This window comes from Pleurodeles waltl, chromosome 3_1 (assembly GCF_031143425.1).
Source record: "Pleurodeles waltl isolate 20211129_DDA chromosome 3_1, aPleWal1.hap1.20221129, whole genome shotgun sequence".
NCBI classification, from domain to species: Eukaryota; Metazoa; Chordata; class Amphibia; order Caudata; family Salamandridae; genus Pleurodeles; species Pleurodeles waltl.
The window spans coordinates 97,751,545-97,768,099 of NC_090440.1; the positions used below are offsets into that span (position 1 = coordinate 97,751,545).

A 16,555-nucleotide genomic window follows, 5' to 3' on the forward strand; every position below is an offset into this window, starting at 1 on the left:
TGGTTGGGTTCGGAAATGAACATGCTGAAATAGTATGGTTTATAATTCCACATTCTTTGCAGAAATACACTATATTGGCTGCTTATCAATGCAGTTTTTAAATCCACAAGCCATGACTGGTGTGAAGTGGTACACCATAAACATGAAGCTTTTTTGTTAATTTCCCGTATTAGGGTATTTGTGTACAGTTACGTACAATAAATGCACAACCACAGTGTCTTTAACACCATAAATCTCAAGGCTGCCTTGGTGATGCTGTGTTGCACAATCTACACAAAGGAGTCTGTTTTTCCGAAGGGTCAGATTCATTCATAAAAGGCCATTTTGATACAGTTAAAGACAGTTGTCACGTCTTCATACCCGCTTCTTTATATGAACGAGTTGGCACCGGCATCAAGCAGTAACTTCCACAAATGTGCCCAGAAGAGTATATATATTAGTACAGTGGTGAAGCCTATGGTTTTGGACAGGCTGTGCTTTTTACTCTTTTAGCAAACACTGTAATCCTATGTCTGGACTCATATTTTTTCTAACAACCACCTGCCTGCCACTACCATGTGGTGCAAATATCACTGTTGAACATGTGAAATAGATAGTGTACATACCCACATTAACTCACATTTGTGCATGCAGTTAGCACATATAACTCAGTTCCTTGTTTTACTCTCCTCGTGTGGGCTAACACCCTTTTCACACCCTGGTGTTTCTTTTTTTCCATTGTGTCTTCCCCCCTTTATTCCCAGCACCTAAGACTGGTCTGTCTTGATTCATGATCTATAGCACCAGGAAGGTGTGCAGATTCCTCAGTCACAAACTTCAGCTGTCCTGGCTTGATCAGCCTTTCCCCAAACCACCACAACCCATGAGTATTACTCATTGTTTGGCCACATTCTCCCCTGCTCATCATTCATAGTCAATCGTGTAGCCAATTCCTGCTCCTCTTGCAGCTCGAGGTGCATCCATGGTGTTTGATTTCAAGGAGAACCAGGGTTCTTGTAAATTTGACATCACAAAAAGGTGAAGTGTAAACCATTCACCTTGAAGTCCACTTTTGTTTCAGAGGTTCCTGGTAATCATTTCAAGCATCAGTACAAAAGTGCACAGAACAAAGTAAAGTTTCCTCAGCTTAGAAGCAATTATGGGTGATTTATTATGATCATTCCTTTGATCTTCAGAAGCATCTGTTGCTGCGCTTACTGAGAATACAGTTTTCACTCACCTCCATGCATCATTGTGGCCTCTTCTTTAGATAATTTTCAGGCAGAAGCTTTGAACTTAGCACTCATGCACTCAAGGGTTCAAATGAGATGTCAGGTGAATACATATCTTTTAAGGTGTTCCACAGTCTTCTTGCCAATTGGTGCTCTTTATCGATTTACCCTGCAGCAATGCCCTAGTTGATTGTTTTTTCCTTTGCTGTAGATGATATCTTATAATCAGTAGGGACTGTGGGCAGATTCAGACCACAATCACTTGTTGGTCTCCAAGTCTCCTAGTGTGCCCAAGAAATTGAGTAAGGACTGAGGTGCAGTGTTTGTTTTGTGAAGCAGAAGAGAAAAAGAAGGAACATGCGTTCAGCTAGGAGCCAGATACTCTTGATTCTGTGATAGTGAGCATGTGCCCTAAATCACCCGATGCTTTAAAAGTAGGTAGGTCACCTGAAAGACATACATCCTTAGGTAAAGCTGTCCTTAGCTGGTTATTTCAAGCCTCACTGAAGGTCATGTTCTGAGGTTGTAAAAAGGCACAGCAGTACCTGGGAATCTCCCAAAAATGTATTCATGTTTTCCCTTTGTGAGTGTACCTACTCCTCTGTTAAATCTCATTTCAGTTTACTGTGTAATACTTAATCACTTAAATCACCAAGAAAGTGACCAGCAAAGTGATGGGAGAAATGCTTGAATTAACCGGACTCAAGCTGCACCTCTCTGATGAAGTCCAACTACGGGAACTGGCCTTGCAGTTGGGCTGGACTGTTTCTGTTGGTGCTGAACCAAGTCTGATTTTCTTTCAGATGGTCCTTTTAGGAAGCGGCATATTGGGTGAAAAACAGTGGTCTAGAATGCCCACCCAAACGAATGACATCGACTAAAACTTTTGAAAGCAGTCCACCAATCAACTTGAGATATATATATATATATATTTCACACAAAAAACTGGCAGTTGCTTATGAACAGTTACATTTTCATAGTCAAACAATACTATTACAGCCGCTGAAGCAATGATGACCAAAAACATGTACAAAATGTCAACTTTGTCTTTTCAACTGTTCAATGCCCAAAATATGATGGGTAGGTCCACACATTAGATCAGTGCCCACTTTGTCGCAGAACTCAATCTGCACCTCAAGGATAAAGCCCAGCTCAGTTTAAACAGATGTCAGGTTGCTTGGAATTCCATTTAAAGAGGACCTGTCCTAGCGATTCAGTCCGGACTGTTCATGTTGCAGCAGGACCAAGTCTAATTTTCTTAAGGTGATCCCTGCGTGACGTTGCATAGTGGACAAAAATAATGGCTTTGTGGCCTTGAGCATTTGCCAGTAGTTGAAACCTTTCATAACATTTCACCAATCATCGTTGTGTTTTCTCCAAGGTTGTGGCAAACCGCATCTTTTTTTACTGCTTTACTTTTATGGACAGTATATTAGATATAAATGTTGGTGATCTCCACGCCCTTTGTTTTGGAACTTTTTTCTTCCTTCTGCTAAAAAATTACTTAAATGCACACTTATCGCCCTCTTGGTATTTTGCTGTGCTTTATTCCTCCATGTTAGTAGAGACTGTTTTCAAGATCTGAATACTAATCGGCCTCTGATTTAGACTGTTGTAGGTCAGGTACATTTACGTAATCGGTAAAAGCTTCTTTGGTTAAATTGTGTTTTCTACTGTACTGTAAACCATTGCTAAAAGGTGTGTGATTCTTCAAGTCTATATACAGTCTGTGCAGTCAGGCAGGGCTGTGCTGGCGCCCCCCGCATTCTCTTGTCAAGTATATTCTTAGGACTGCTGCAGTGGGGATCATTTATGCCTTCGCCTTCTGTAGTCAATTAATCTATTGTCGCAAAATGTTATTCAGTTTTTCCAGGGTGCTTTCAGAAAGATTTTTGCAGAAGCGTGTTTAGCCAGTGATGTATTGAATCCCCTTTTACTTCCTGGTTTGGGAATTTCTGTCATTGATTGGGTTAAGACAACAGCGAGGATTCAGAGGGAAACAAAGCTTTAGCTGCACAAGGTGGTACATAAAAACAAGGGTTACCTGATATACCAAGGGAACATGAGCAACACTTTGGAAACCATTCTAGTTGGAGAGTTGTCAACAATGTTCTGACCACCCGGTTGCTTCTGAGGTCATCCTCAGGGCAACCTTATTTAATGAGCACATATAGAAATTAAGAAGTGGTCCCTGCTACCAGATGCAGAGACCTCCGAAGCTTTCCTGTAATGTCGGCTTCCTCGTGCATGATTTACTTCCCTGTTAGTCTTTTCATCCACTAATTTTTCATCTACTAATTCAAATCTAAACAGAATATCACTTCGCAGTTTTTATGTATGTTTATTAAATAATGTTGTCCTCATTATGTCTTCAAAAGCAGCCCAGGAGGTTGAAATGTCATTGACAGTTAGTCCCTTTGACGGGCCCTTACATTTAACTATCGTTGTCATTTGCATTCCTATATGTACACACACATTGTTTTTTTCTGCACTGTATACGCACCTTGAACACTTAGGGCCAGATGTAGGAAGCATTTTGCATGGTGCAAACTGCGAAAATCGCAGTTTGCGCCATGCAAAATGCCGATCGCGATGCTTATTCACAATTTGCGAGTCGGTACCGACTCGCAAATTGTGAATGCGACTCGCAAATAGAAAGGGGTGTCCCCTTCCTATTTGCGACTCGCATCGCTATGCTAAATTGCTTTGTGACCGCGAATGCGGTCACAAAGCAATTCGCAGTTACCACGAGTGTCACACTGGTGGTAACCCATTCACAAAACCCACCCTTTGCGAATGTTGCCAAAAACCGAAGCCAAATGGTTTCGTTATTTTTTTTATTTTGCAACTCGTTTTCCTTTAAGGAAAACGGGCTGCAAAATAAAATAAAAAAACTGCTTTATTTAAAAAGCAGTCACAGACATGGCGGTCTGCTGTCTTCAGCAGGCCACCATCCCTGTGAGTGCAGGGAATCGCTATGGGGTCGCAAAATGCAACCCACCTCATTAATATTAATGATGTGGGTCTTTGCGACCCCATAGCGATTCGCAGACGGTGTCTGAGACACCATTCTGCATCAGGATTTGCGATTCGGAAATTGCGAGTCGCACCGACTCGCAATTTCAGGATCGCAAATTCTGACCTTGCTACATCTGGCCCCTAGTACTTTATCATTTCTAATATTTGTTGTCTTAGCATATTGTGAGCTACTTAAAGAATAGTTTAATGGGCTTTGATCCTGCAAGTTTTTTTCCTTTGTTTTTTTTTAGTAAGTCATAATTATTGGCAATTCACTTGCAACTAAATTATTAAACGTATAAAAATAAGACCAGAGTGACCCATTGTTGCTTGCTATATTGGTTGCACAAGGTGACACATACTAGCATTAGTGAAGAGCTTTGGAAATGATGATCCATGGAAGATATTACAAGAGGTGTTCTAGTAATATATCCTAGTTAAAATCTACTACCAAGAATGGACTGGAACCTTAACATCAACAGTTTTAATGCTTGTTCAGGTATTTGGTGGTCTAATCTAAGAGAGACGTTTTATGGTCACGTTCAACTGGGAAGTATGTATTTAGAGCATTGCCAAATAACATGTCCAAATATTCTGTATCTTTCTTTGCTCATTTTAAATCTGCACAATCACTTATCTTTCGTTCTTTAAGAATATAATGGAGATGTGCAAATAGTTTCCATTACTCTTAAGTATTGGGGCAATATCTTAGTGGACATTTTCTAGTTTAACTTTCTGCATAGCCACAGTATGTGTCTCTATCCTCTACGTACTTGTAGGCTCTTTCCTTATTTAAGCGATTTATTCCTGTGCCTTTTTGTTGCACCTTAAAAGATGAATTATAGGTTTTCTTAAAATTTTTGGGGTATTTGTAATCTGTCCTAGCCCAGCTGCAGGGCTAGTGCTCCTGTACTTTGAAACAAATCACATGACGGCCATCATGGAAGAGTCCTGCTGCTTACGGAGACATGGTTCAAATCTCAGAGCGTGATTCTAGATTGTAAATTCAAACAGTTATTAGGCACTGTACTCGGTCTAGACATTTACACCGTCACCTAACCTGGTAGAACAGGCAAGCCATCTCTGCTAACAAGGATTATACAATTTTATAATTATCTCATGAAATATGATCTAGAACTAATCTTTGCCTGATGAAAATAGCAACCTCAAACATTTGACTGTAAAGAAACCCCTCTCAATTATTACTTTACTTTCACAGTAGGAAACTGCCTGGATCATCTCATTTTATCACATAACCTCTTGCATTTCACGTCCTTACCTTCCTCTGTACATCTGCTTTGTAATGTAATTTGTGGTTACCCATACAGTTATCCATTGAAGAGAGTTCTGCCTGACTCAAAAAGGTTGTCATACGAATCTTGCACTTATTTAACATTCTTGAGACCTGAGAGGTTTCTGAAAATGGGGCATTTGTGACAAAAGTCTTGAAAAAGTTCTCACTAGGACAAAACACGTCCGGTGTTATCATTAGCTTTTGATATAATTGCAATAACACCTGTAGTCCAGAAAGAAGACAAATAATAATGGAGAAGATAACAGAAGAGTGCCTGTATCATATGGTTTGGATGTTGTGAAACCATCAGATGAAAACATTGTTTACAGAACTATGGTCCATGTCCACACTGACAGACAACAGCTTGTTTTGGGCTTGCACCATCACGGATCATATGTATTAAGTTTAACTAATGTTAGAAAAGGAGTGTGGTGTGCATGTCACTTGTACCACTGGTGCCAGCATTTTCCATGAGAGCTTTCTCTCCAGTACCTAATTTGCGGCCACCCACTTGATTTCAGCACACCGAACCGCCTCTAGTATCCATTTCCACCTTCACTGTCACACGCTTCGATTCTTTAGTTCACTTCTTATCTTCTGAGCTCCTTTGCCTCCTTCTAAACGACTCCTTTGGGAGTGGAACTAGAAAATACTCTACTGCACGCTTGTGCTCTTTGTCTTTTAAAACGTTTCAGTTGATTCATTATTGTATTCTATTTATTTTAAGGTTAGTTATATATTTTGTGGTATTTTTAAATTTACATATTACTTCCAATCCCAGGATTCAATACCCTACCAATTGAAGATGTTAATTTATTCATTAGAGTAAATTCATTTTCATCAAAAGAAATGTTTGTAAGCATGATTTTCAGAAGGAATATTTCCTCAAGATAACAGTTTGTACTCCCATAAAGAATTCATATGGAGGCTGCATGCCTGCCTCTCAGAGCTTGAAAGCTACATAGCATGATCATTCCAATACCTCCAGTTATGCCTCAACATCTAACCCCCCCACATTCTCCCCCTTGTTCTTGACCCTTTCTTAGATAAGACTGGTGCAACTAATATCAGTGTTACGAGTTAGTGAGCCCGAGTATTATCCTTTGTAAAAGAAATGTTTCAGACCCCATTCGGGAGCCATGAGACAGTTTAGGGAAAGCAGGGCCACTGCCGTGGTGTTTGATTAATTTGCCTATGATGCCCCAGGTCCCACCCTTCTATGGTTCTGCAAACTGGGCCATGTACAGCCCTTTCCGCACATCACTCAAGGTAGCGAGGGCGAGCAGTCACAGTTTTCTAGGGGAGGGAGTGTGGAGGTGCTCGAGGTCAAAGTTCAACAATCAAGCAAACTCCAATAAAGTGAATGTCCAGCCCACTGCTTAGCTGCTCAGGAAATAAAGTACTTTACTACATAATGATACTTAATACTCCAGATTGCTAGCAGCTGAAACAAAGTGAAGCCATTTGGCAGGTGCCGCCTCTTCCTATGCTGTAATTGTTCCCAGGTCCCACATGGAATGGTCACACCATCAGCATATGCAGCCACGCACAAGCCAAGCTCAATCTTAATCAGTTGCAGCCGTGGATGAGCCAGTAATGCTTCAGCAGTTACTGCCCTGCAAGCACTGATCATTTTTCAGCAGTTGCACTGCTGCACGGGCCGATTAGTCTTCAGCAGTTTCAACTTTACACGGAGAACTCCTTACGCAGAGTAGTCAAAATCTTCAGCGACCTACATGGACCAATCAAAGCATGAAATTACAACAGCGAGTGGGCGATAGCAACTGCCCTGCTGTGGAGTGGCCTATCCTGCCTATAAGTAGTTGGAGAGTCTGGTGGGCCACTGTTGGCTGGGTCGTCCTGCATCACTCCAGCAGTCTGCTTCTCTGTGTTCCACACAGCCACAGGACTCTCCTCCTGCAGGGTAGGGAGGCGTGATCCCACTCTCAGTAGGCAGGGCAGACATCTAGGTATTTCAGGACAGGTAGAGGAAATAACAGACATCATGTGATGTCCCCTCACTTATAGGAGTCTGGCTGCCAGGCAGACACCAGCTCTAGTTTCACATGAGCCATTTAAGTACTTGTGGAGCACTACCTTTCTGAGCCACGGAGAACTTGACAGTGGAACAGGTGGGTAGTGGGGTCCCACTTTTATATTAATCTGGCAGACAGGAGATGTTAATCAGCTGTATGAAACGGTTGAATGCTCATTTTGAGTGTCCTTTTGAGGCGGTTGTGTAGACACAGCTTTTGTGTAAAGTGATGCTCCTCAGAGCAGTGTCCTCTCCAACTAGGAACACCAACATTAAATGCAAAAACAGGTGTAAAGTTTCTGCACCTGGCTGTGATCAGCACAAGTGAATAAGTAATCAGGAAAAGAAAAAAGGGTAGACCTCAACTAAGCACTCCCCCACCTTTCCCAACAGTGTCTGCAGTCCCACACCTCCTCCCTACTATCCAGCAAATTACATTGTTCAGAAAGACTAATCATCATTTCCTTGCTAACAAAAGCTGACACACAGAATTTCTAAGTTGAACCATGTCTCATCTCTTCAGTATCTAGCTCTCCACCTTCCAGATACAGCAGAGACACTCAAAACACCTTAGTCTCAACGCTCCAACCCGGTGGGGAAAGGGGTGTGAGAGCGGGGCGGGGGCTTGCCGCCCTCTCAACCTTTACATGTGGCCATCAGGGCTGTTGTTTAATTGCCTTAGCACTAACATTCATAAAGTTGTTAAACGGGTAAGTATTTACACATTGACTGTAGTAAAAGGAAAAGAAGCAAAGTGCCCTGCACCACCTGTCTTTAGAAGCACCTTATTTTTTTTAACGTGTAAAAATATGATAAAGACTCTTCAAAATTTAAAAAAAGGTTTATTTCATTAACATGCAGAAGCATTTTAACTAAATCAGATTGTATCACTGCATCGAAAGGTATTTAATTAAAAATTATAGTTCTCAAGCAAAAACTAAGGAACTCCTCCACCCTAACAATAATGTCATAAGTGAACCAAGAGGCAAATCATTTGTCATGTGCAATTTTTTTTATGGCCTAGGTTATTATTATACATCGAACGACATCATAGTTTCATAAATCTATCACAAAAAGTTTTGTACAAGGCACATTCTGAACTCATGTATTTCAGGGTGCAGTTGTATGTGATAATGAGGGACAAGGAGGATAAGGGAAATAATACAATTGCCTATGATCACACAATTTGGTCAAGTGGGAAAGGCAGAATTGAACCCAGGTTTCCTTGTTTCACATTGTGCAATTCAGCCACTGGATGGGCATCTCTTTCCCTCTATAGTTTTACCTCGACAGTTAATGATTTGCCTTTAATTCTTAGCACATGAGGTTAGAGCATGTTTGGTAGACAGAAGGCTCAACTTGTTTTGGAACAAAGACATAGGAAGGATTTGACTAAACTATCGCCGAACAGTATAGTAGAGCAGAAATACCAACACCACAATGCAGGAATCCTTGTTTCAAGATTCATAACTTTGTCACTACACCATATTTTAGCGACTAGACTATGAGACTAGGTGTTTTTTCCCACACAACTAAAATACAATTATTGTTGGTTTACAGCCATGTTTTCCTATTACATAAATACTACTAGAGTTCAGTTTGATTTACCTTTTTTGTATCTCTGCTAAAAAAGGAACAGAGACATGTGTCTACAAAGTAATTACCAAGAGGGCACAATCTGTCAAAGATTAATTTAAAAAAATGCATTTTGGTTCCATAGTTTCCATCTTGCTCATTACTCAGCTACTGGGGTGTGCGTTGATTCAGGTACTACTCGCAGCAAAGATCTGCCACTATGCTGTGGAAACTGCCCAGAATTTACACACAGATTTCACAACCAGCATATTTCGGTAGAGTGGTAAAGCCAGGATTAAAGGCCAAATCTCCTAGTGATTTTGCTGAAACTTTTCAGCTGATAGAGACTTCTAGTTGCAGATTCCATATCTTTGAATTTCCTCCAGGCGTGAGACTGGAGGCGGAGATTTTTCGTGAGCCACCCCTGTGCGCCATTAGGTTGTGTCGATCGGCTCTACGCTGACTCCAGTTCTTTTCTTTCCGTGCCAGCTAGAGCTGATCTGATGAGCTACCCCTCAGTCTTTTTTTGACTTTTTGTCAAATAGGTTTTTTGGGTTTTCAACTTCTTGTGCGTCAAGTATATCATTGAGTTGATACAGTGTGGTTCTTGAGATCGGGCGATGTTTGTGACAGATAGACACCTCATGTGTCTTTGGTGCCTGGAGCATGACCATGACCCAAAGTCGTGTTCCAAGTGTCTGCCCATGCATCTGTAGTGAATCCAAGTTTGTTTTAATGGGAAACAGGAGTTAACTTAGCCTTTGGCTTGCAGACTTGTGCCCCGTCACCTAGTGACTTTTACCCTTCTTAGCTTGCTCTGTTTTGGCGCATTCATTTAATGATATATTTTAAGAATGCTGCCTTGTTTTAGTTATGGCCTATATTTTAGTTTTGCGTTATCAGTGCCACCGCTGTAAGGCGTCAATATCAAGCGACAAAGATAAACAAACTGTAGGTGTTCACATTAGGTACTTTCCGTCTTCATGCTTTTGAGGGAATTGTTTGTAAATTACCGTCCCAAGCATGTCTTATTATCTATTGTTTGGGAACATACCTATGTCAGGGGTCCAAGCAGATCTGTATAAATACTCCTCACATAAACAGATAGTCAAAGGGATTCCGACCAGATGCCATCACTGCTGTTGATGCTGCACGTCTTCGTGTCCCTACGGAGTCTGAGCTAGAGACCTCATTCCAAGGTAACAAGGATTTGGGACTCTTCTCATGGACATGGCATTGGCAGATTAGGTTTAACATACCTAGCGCTCTTTTAGGTTAGAGGTTAGGCTCATTATGCTAGGATATTAGGACATATCTCATACTTTGTCATGACATGTTATTGCAAGATGGTGGGGGTCTTTGTATTAATGACTCTTGTCTTTACCATTCTGTTTCTTGCACTGTACATTACCCTAATCATTGCAGCCCATACAACTTATCGTAGATTGCAGTTTTGCTAAATAAAACCTATTGAAACTTTACTGCATCTTCTTCATTTGCTGTGTTTGATTGAGACATGGTGTTTATGTGAGAAAGGGGTAATCTCCGTTTAACCGGGACACTCTCTGAGATGTCACACTCTTGAGTCCATGCGTAAAGGCTGCCACAAATCACGTTTTACTGTTTGGGTTTTTGGGTGAGCAGGGAGGGTTGGGACGACAGTTGCGACTTGTTGTAGGACTGGCATAGTCACCTACAAATGTAAGTACTGTCATCCTTGAACCAGCAGTCTTGCCTAGAGCAAGAGTCAAACTACGAGTGGTCCCTGAAGCTGATGACGGCCTGACTCACGGCTCCACACAAGTCAAGCTCCCTGTCGAGAGGACGATTCCGGCACTGGACGCAGAGTCCTCCATCTTCGTTGCCCCACTCTAAGCCCTAGGGGCGATTGGGTAAGTCGAGGCACAAGAAGAATTCTAAGAAGGCGAAACTTTCTTCAACTTCTCCTCATCCGTCAGCCGAAGAGACGAGGGAGCATCAATGTTCTAGGGCTTGCTCTGCAGAGCCTGTGCATAGGCTGACTCTGCGCCTCCCTGAGTTTCCGTAATATGGAGCGATCCCTGCCCAACTCAAAGAGTTTTATGAGGCCATTCACCTCATGTTTGGGCAGTCTGACCCAGCTGGAGCACCTTCAAGCCCTGCAGAGTCAGGAAGGGCCCCTTTAAGTTCCGCACCGACGGCTTACCCTCAAAGCCGAAGGGCACCCATGGATCCAATCCTGGATCCGGATCAACCTATGTTGTACCATTCCCGACCTTTCCCGATGCTGGTTCCAACGCTCCTGGGGCTGCCTGCACCCATGGGTGGCACCATACCCATTCTAAATCCCAACTCTGACATGGATTGTTCCCTCCTATGTTGGGTCCGGTACCCCTTTCTTACGGGCTAGGTTACGGTGATGAATGGGAGGGGTCCGTGGACCCTTTAGAATACCAGTCCCAGGAAGAACCACCTATGGAGTGGCATTGAGACTTGGGTGAAGCCAGCGGACTCAATACTTCTCCAGATAATGGCATGCTTTCTCACCCTGTTGTGGGTATGGAGGAGGGAACTTGCTATTCTATGGTGGTGAGAAGAGCAGCTGAGGTTCTGAACCTTGACTTGCCTTTGGTGGCCGTCGGGACTAACCTCCAGTCAGAAGTTTTTCAACCTGGAGCTTCCTCCTCAGAACCCAATTATTATGAAGTCCTTACGGATGTCCTACTGCATACCTAGTCCAAACCCAGCCCAGGTGCTCCTGTGAACAGGACATTTGCCTGCCACCATTTCCCTACTCAAGGGGACTCTAGGTTTCTGACACAGCACTCCATGCCTGAGAGCTTGGTTAGCCTCCCCATCTACGTCCCCAAATAGGGAATCCAAAAAGCTCGACACACTTGGGAAGAAGGTTTTTTTCTTCCACCAGCCTTGCATTGCATTATTCCCACACGTTGTGGGATACGGTTGCGCAAGTGCTGTAACAGGTCCAGGAGGAGTCCTGGGCTGTACTCTCTCAGGCTGTTGCTGATGGGAGAGACACAGCAAAGTTCACCATCCGTTGCGGACTGGACATGACCGACTCGCTTAGCAGAGCGGTTTTGTTGACAGTGGCCCTAATACGCTATGCCTGGATGAGGATGTCTGGCTTTTCAGGGGATGTCCAAGCTACTTTGCTGGCCATTCCCTTGGATGGCATCCATCTTTTTGGAGACAAGGCAGACTCAGAGCACGAGTACTTTGAAGGGTTCTTGAGCTACAGCCAGGTCATTGGACTTTGCGGTGACCCCTTGTCCCCCTCAGACTGCCTTTTAGCCCTTTTGTGGCTACGGAAGGGGCCTCTGGCCAAGTCCATTCCCTGCCAGCCACCTTGCCACACATGCTACCTAGCCTCTGCATGGCCGAGGGCGTGGATCCAGTGACCTTGTGGTTCAGGCAGCCGGTGGTCTGGACAGTATGTGCCTCCCTCCTGCAGCAGCCTCTAAGCCTTCTTAGTCTGAATCTCCCCCACGTAGGGTCAGTTGGAGGCAAGATTCCCCATCACCTGCTCTGCTGGCAATCCATCATGTCAGACAGGGGAGTTTTGCAGATAGTCCGAAGGGGCTACTCGCTCCCCTTTGAAAGTACCTCTCCATCCATGCCAGCATCCTGCGTGCAGATGACGAAGGATCACTCATCCCTTCTCTGCGAGGAAATTAAAGCTCGCTTGGCCAAGGGAGCCAAATAAGAGGGTTCCTCTGTCGGAAGTAGGTTGTGGTTGTTATTACCGTTAATTTCTGGTACCCAAAAAGGACAAGGGCCTCCGCTCTATCCTAGCCCTTTGGTCCTTCAATCCCTTCATCAAGAAAGAAAAGTTCATGATGCTCATTCTGGCTCAGGTTCTATGTGCCCCGGACCCAGGAGACTGGATGGTGGGTTTGGTCTTGGAGGACGCTTATTTTTACATTCCCGTCCTGCCTTCTCACAGATGTTACTTGCAGACGTTACGTCAGGGTAGACCATGAGCATGTTCAATTTACTGTGCTCCCCTTTGGCCTTACCAGCGCCCCTTGGGTGTTCACCAAGGTGATGGCAGTGGTTGCAGCTCATCTTTGCAGATCAAGGGTTCCAGTCTTCTCCTAGCTTGACGACTGGCTGTTGAAGATGGGCTCGCCTCAGGCTATTGTCTCCCATGTCCAGCCTACTACAGATCTCCTCAATTCATTGGGGTTCACTATAAATGTGACAAAGTCACACCTGACTCCCTCTCAGACACTCTCTTTCATCAGAGCTGTTGTGAACACAGTCCAGTTTCAGGCTTATCCTCCCGAGCAGTGATTTAAGGATATTCAGGCTATGACACCGATGTTTCAGCCTTTATCACGGATTTCGGTGAGAATGACCCTGAGGTTGCTGGGCCTCATGACCTTCTGTATCCTGCTGGTGTCACGTGCCAGGTAGCATATTCTGGCTCTGCAGTGGAACCTAAAGTTCCAGTTGGCACAGCATTTTCAATTTACTGTTCTCCTCTTTGGCCTTACTAGCGCCCCTTGGGTGTTAACCATTGTGATGGCAGTGGTCGCAGCTCATCTGCACAAATCAGGGGTTCCAGTCTTCCCCTATCTCAACGACTGGCTGTTGAAGGCAGGCTTGCCCTAGGTTGTTGTTTTCCACCTCCAGACTACGGCAGACCTCCTGCATTTGCTGGGGTTCACTGTAAACGTGCCAAAGTTACAACTGACTCCCTCTCAGATGCTCCCTTTTATCTCCGCTGTTCTGGACAAAGTGCAGTTTTGGCTTATCCTCCTGAGCAGTGAGTCAAGGATATTCAGGCTATATTACCGATTTTCCAGCCTCTCTTCTGGATTGCGGTGAGAATGACTCTGAGGCTGCTGGGCCTCATGGTGTCCTGTATCTTGCTATTGACACATGCCAGGTGGCATATAGTGGCTCTGCAATGAGAGCTAGAGTTCCAGTGGGTGCAGCATCAGGGGAATCTCTCTGACAAGGTCCATATTTTCAGAGGGGATTGCAAAAGATCTGCAGTGGTGGTTAACGAACTGCGATTGGGTCAGAGGCAGATCCCACTCCCTTCCCCAACCAAATCTGACAGTAGTGACAGATGCGTCACTCCTGGAGTGGGACGGCCATCTGGGAGAGGTAAAAATCAGAAGCATTTGGTCTCCAGTGGAATCCAGACTCCATGCGATAGGCTAGCATTTAAACTATTTCTTCCCTCTATCAAAGGAAAGATGGTGCAGGCATTCACGGACAACACCACCGCTATGTGTTACTGCAATGAGCAGGGCGGGTTGGGGTTGTGGACCCTTTATCATGAGGTTTTGCACCTCTGGACATGGCTAGAACAGCAGGGCATATCCCTAGTGGTTCAACATCTGGCAGGCTATCTGAACGCAAGAGCAGATGAGCTCAGCCAAAAATGTCTAGCAGATCACGGATGGCATCGCCTTGGTTAGATCTGTTCATCTCCGCAAAGAGTATGCAATGTCAGTAGTTTTGCGGGTTGAAGTTTCCAAGGCAGCAATTGCTCAGAGGTGCTTTTCATCTTCAGTGGAACTCAGGCCTCCTGTACGCCTTTCTGCCCACACAACTTCTGCTCAGAGTTCTCAAGATCAGGAACCATCGGGCAGAAGTAATCCAAGTGGCACTGGACTGGGCACGGAGAGTCTGGTATCCCGAGCCGCTGAGCGTGTCTATCGATCCTCTGATTAGACTGCCTCTTTGGGAGGATCTGTCTCAGCAGCAGGGGATGGTTCTGCACCAAACGATGTCCACTCTTTCGTGGTGATCGAGCGGCGACAGTTGCCAGCTTTGCACCTTCCTCAGGAAGTCTGTAATGTAATCTTGGTTGCCAGGCGTCCCTCTACCAATATGGTATAAGCCTGTTCGTGGATGAAATTTGTGGCATGGTGCGCAGACAAGTCTGTTGACCCCTTTTCTGCCGCTCACTGTGAGGTCCTGATGTTTATCCTTTCCCTGGCCCAGCAGGGCTCTGCTATGGGCACTCTTAAAGGTTATTTGTCTGCTATTTTTGCTTTTTGGGGTTGTATGATCAACCTTTGTTTAAGTCCCCTATTGTACATAGGTTCCTCAAAGGTCTTACACATCTTTTCCTTCCATCCCCGTTTGTTATGCCCCAACGGGATCTGAAATTGGTTTTGACATTTCGGATGTGCTCTCCTTTTGAGCCACTCCACAGTTGTCCTCTCAGGCTTCTCACTTTGAAAGGAGCCTTCCTTGTGGCCATTACATCTGTTCACAGGTGAGTGAGCTGCAGGTATGGTCATCTAAGCTACCTTGCCTTTCTGCCTATTCTGAAAAATTGGTGCGTCACACTAGGGCCTCCTTTGTGCAAAAAGTGGTTACGCCCTTTCATGTAGGCCAATCCATCACCTTGCCTAATTTTTATGCACCCCCCATCCTTCTACGGATGTTGCTGTTCTACCTTGATCGTACAAAAGAGTTCCAGGTGGATGATCAACTCTTTGTTGGTTATGTGGGTGTGAAGAAAGGTTGGTCAGTGCAGAAGCAGACCGTCTCCAGATGGGTGGTACTCTCCATTAAGTTCTGTTACAGACTGGCCAAAAAGCAACCCCCTGAAGGTTTACATGCTTATTCTGCCAGAACTACAAAGGCAGCCACTGCGTTAGCATGCAGAGTTCCACTTCTTGACATCAGTCAGGTGGCAGCATGGGCATCTTTGCACACATTAACCAAACACCACTGCCTGGATTGTCAGGTCCGTAGAGACAGATAGTTTGCCCGTTGGGTCCTGCAGGACTTTCTAGTATGATCTTGGTTTGCAGACCCACCTTTGTGGATGGATGGTATTGCTTGGGTATCTATTCAGAGGTAAGAAATCTGCAACTAGAAGTCTCTACCAGATGAAAGAGTTACTTACCTTCAGTAACGCTTTATCTGGTAGAGACAATATCTAGTGGCAGATTCCTTACCAACCCTTCCATCCTCCCCGCTCTGTGAACTAATTTCTATGGGCAAGGACTCCGCTCTCGAGGCCTTAGTTTTGACGCACCAGTAGTTGGTGTTTTTCTTGGCTCTGCGTTTGTAGTGTGGAAAGTTGTGAAAAGACACTGATGCCAGTGTGCCGGGGTGGTACCTGTATATGAACCGCAAAATCATATAGTGCCCGGGCGATGCTGACGACTGATGGGAAGACGATCAACACCACCTAATGGTATGCAAGGGTACTCTTCACAAAAAATCTGCGGATCCAGTCGGATGCCTTGGTGAAATTCAAAGGTAAGTAATCTGCAATTAGATACTGTCTCTGTCTGTACCAGATAAGGCTTTATCGAAGGTAAGTAACTTATTCTGCTGTCCTATGTCTCTCAGTGGAGGTTGTGTGTTTGTTTCTGCCCACCTCAGTGAATTGCACACCTTGGGGGTTGTTTTTCTTGAATTATTTTATAGCACTTGCTACATTGA

The 16,555-nt window shown here is 44.3% G+C and overlaps 1 protein-coding gene across 2 annotated transcripts in view; it reads left to right on the top strand.

The window, feature by feature from the left end:
• PRMT3 (protein arginine methyltransferase 3) overlaps nt 1-16,555 on the top strand; it is a 739,945-nt gene that overhangs the window by 401,870 nt on the left and 321,520 nt on the right. The window lies entirely within an intron of this gene.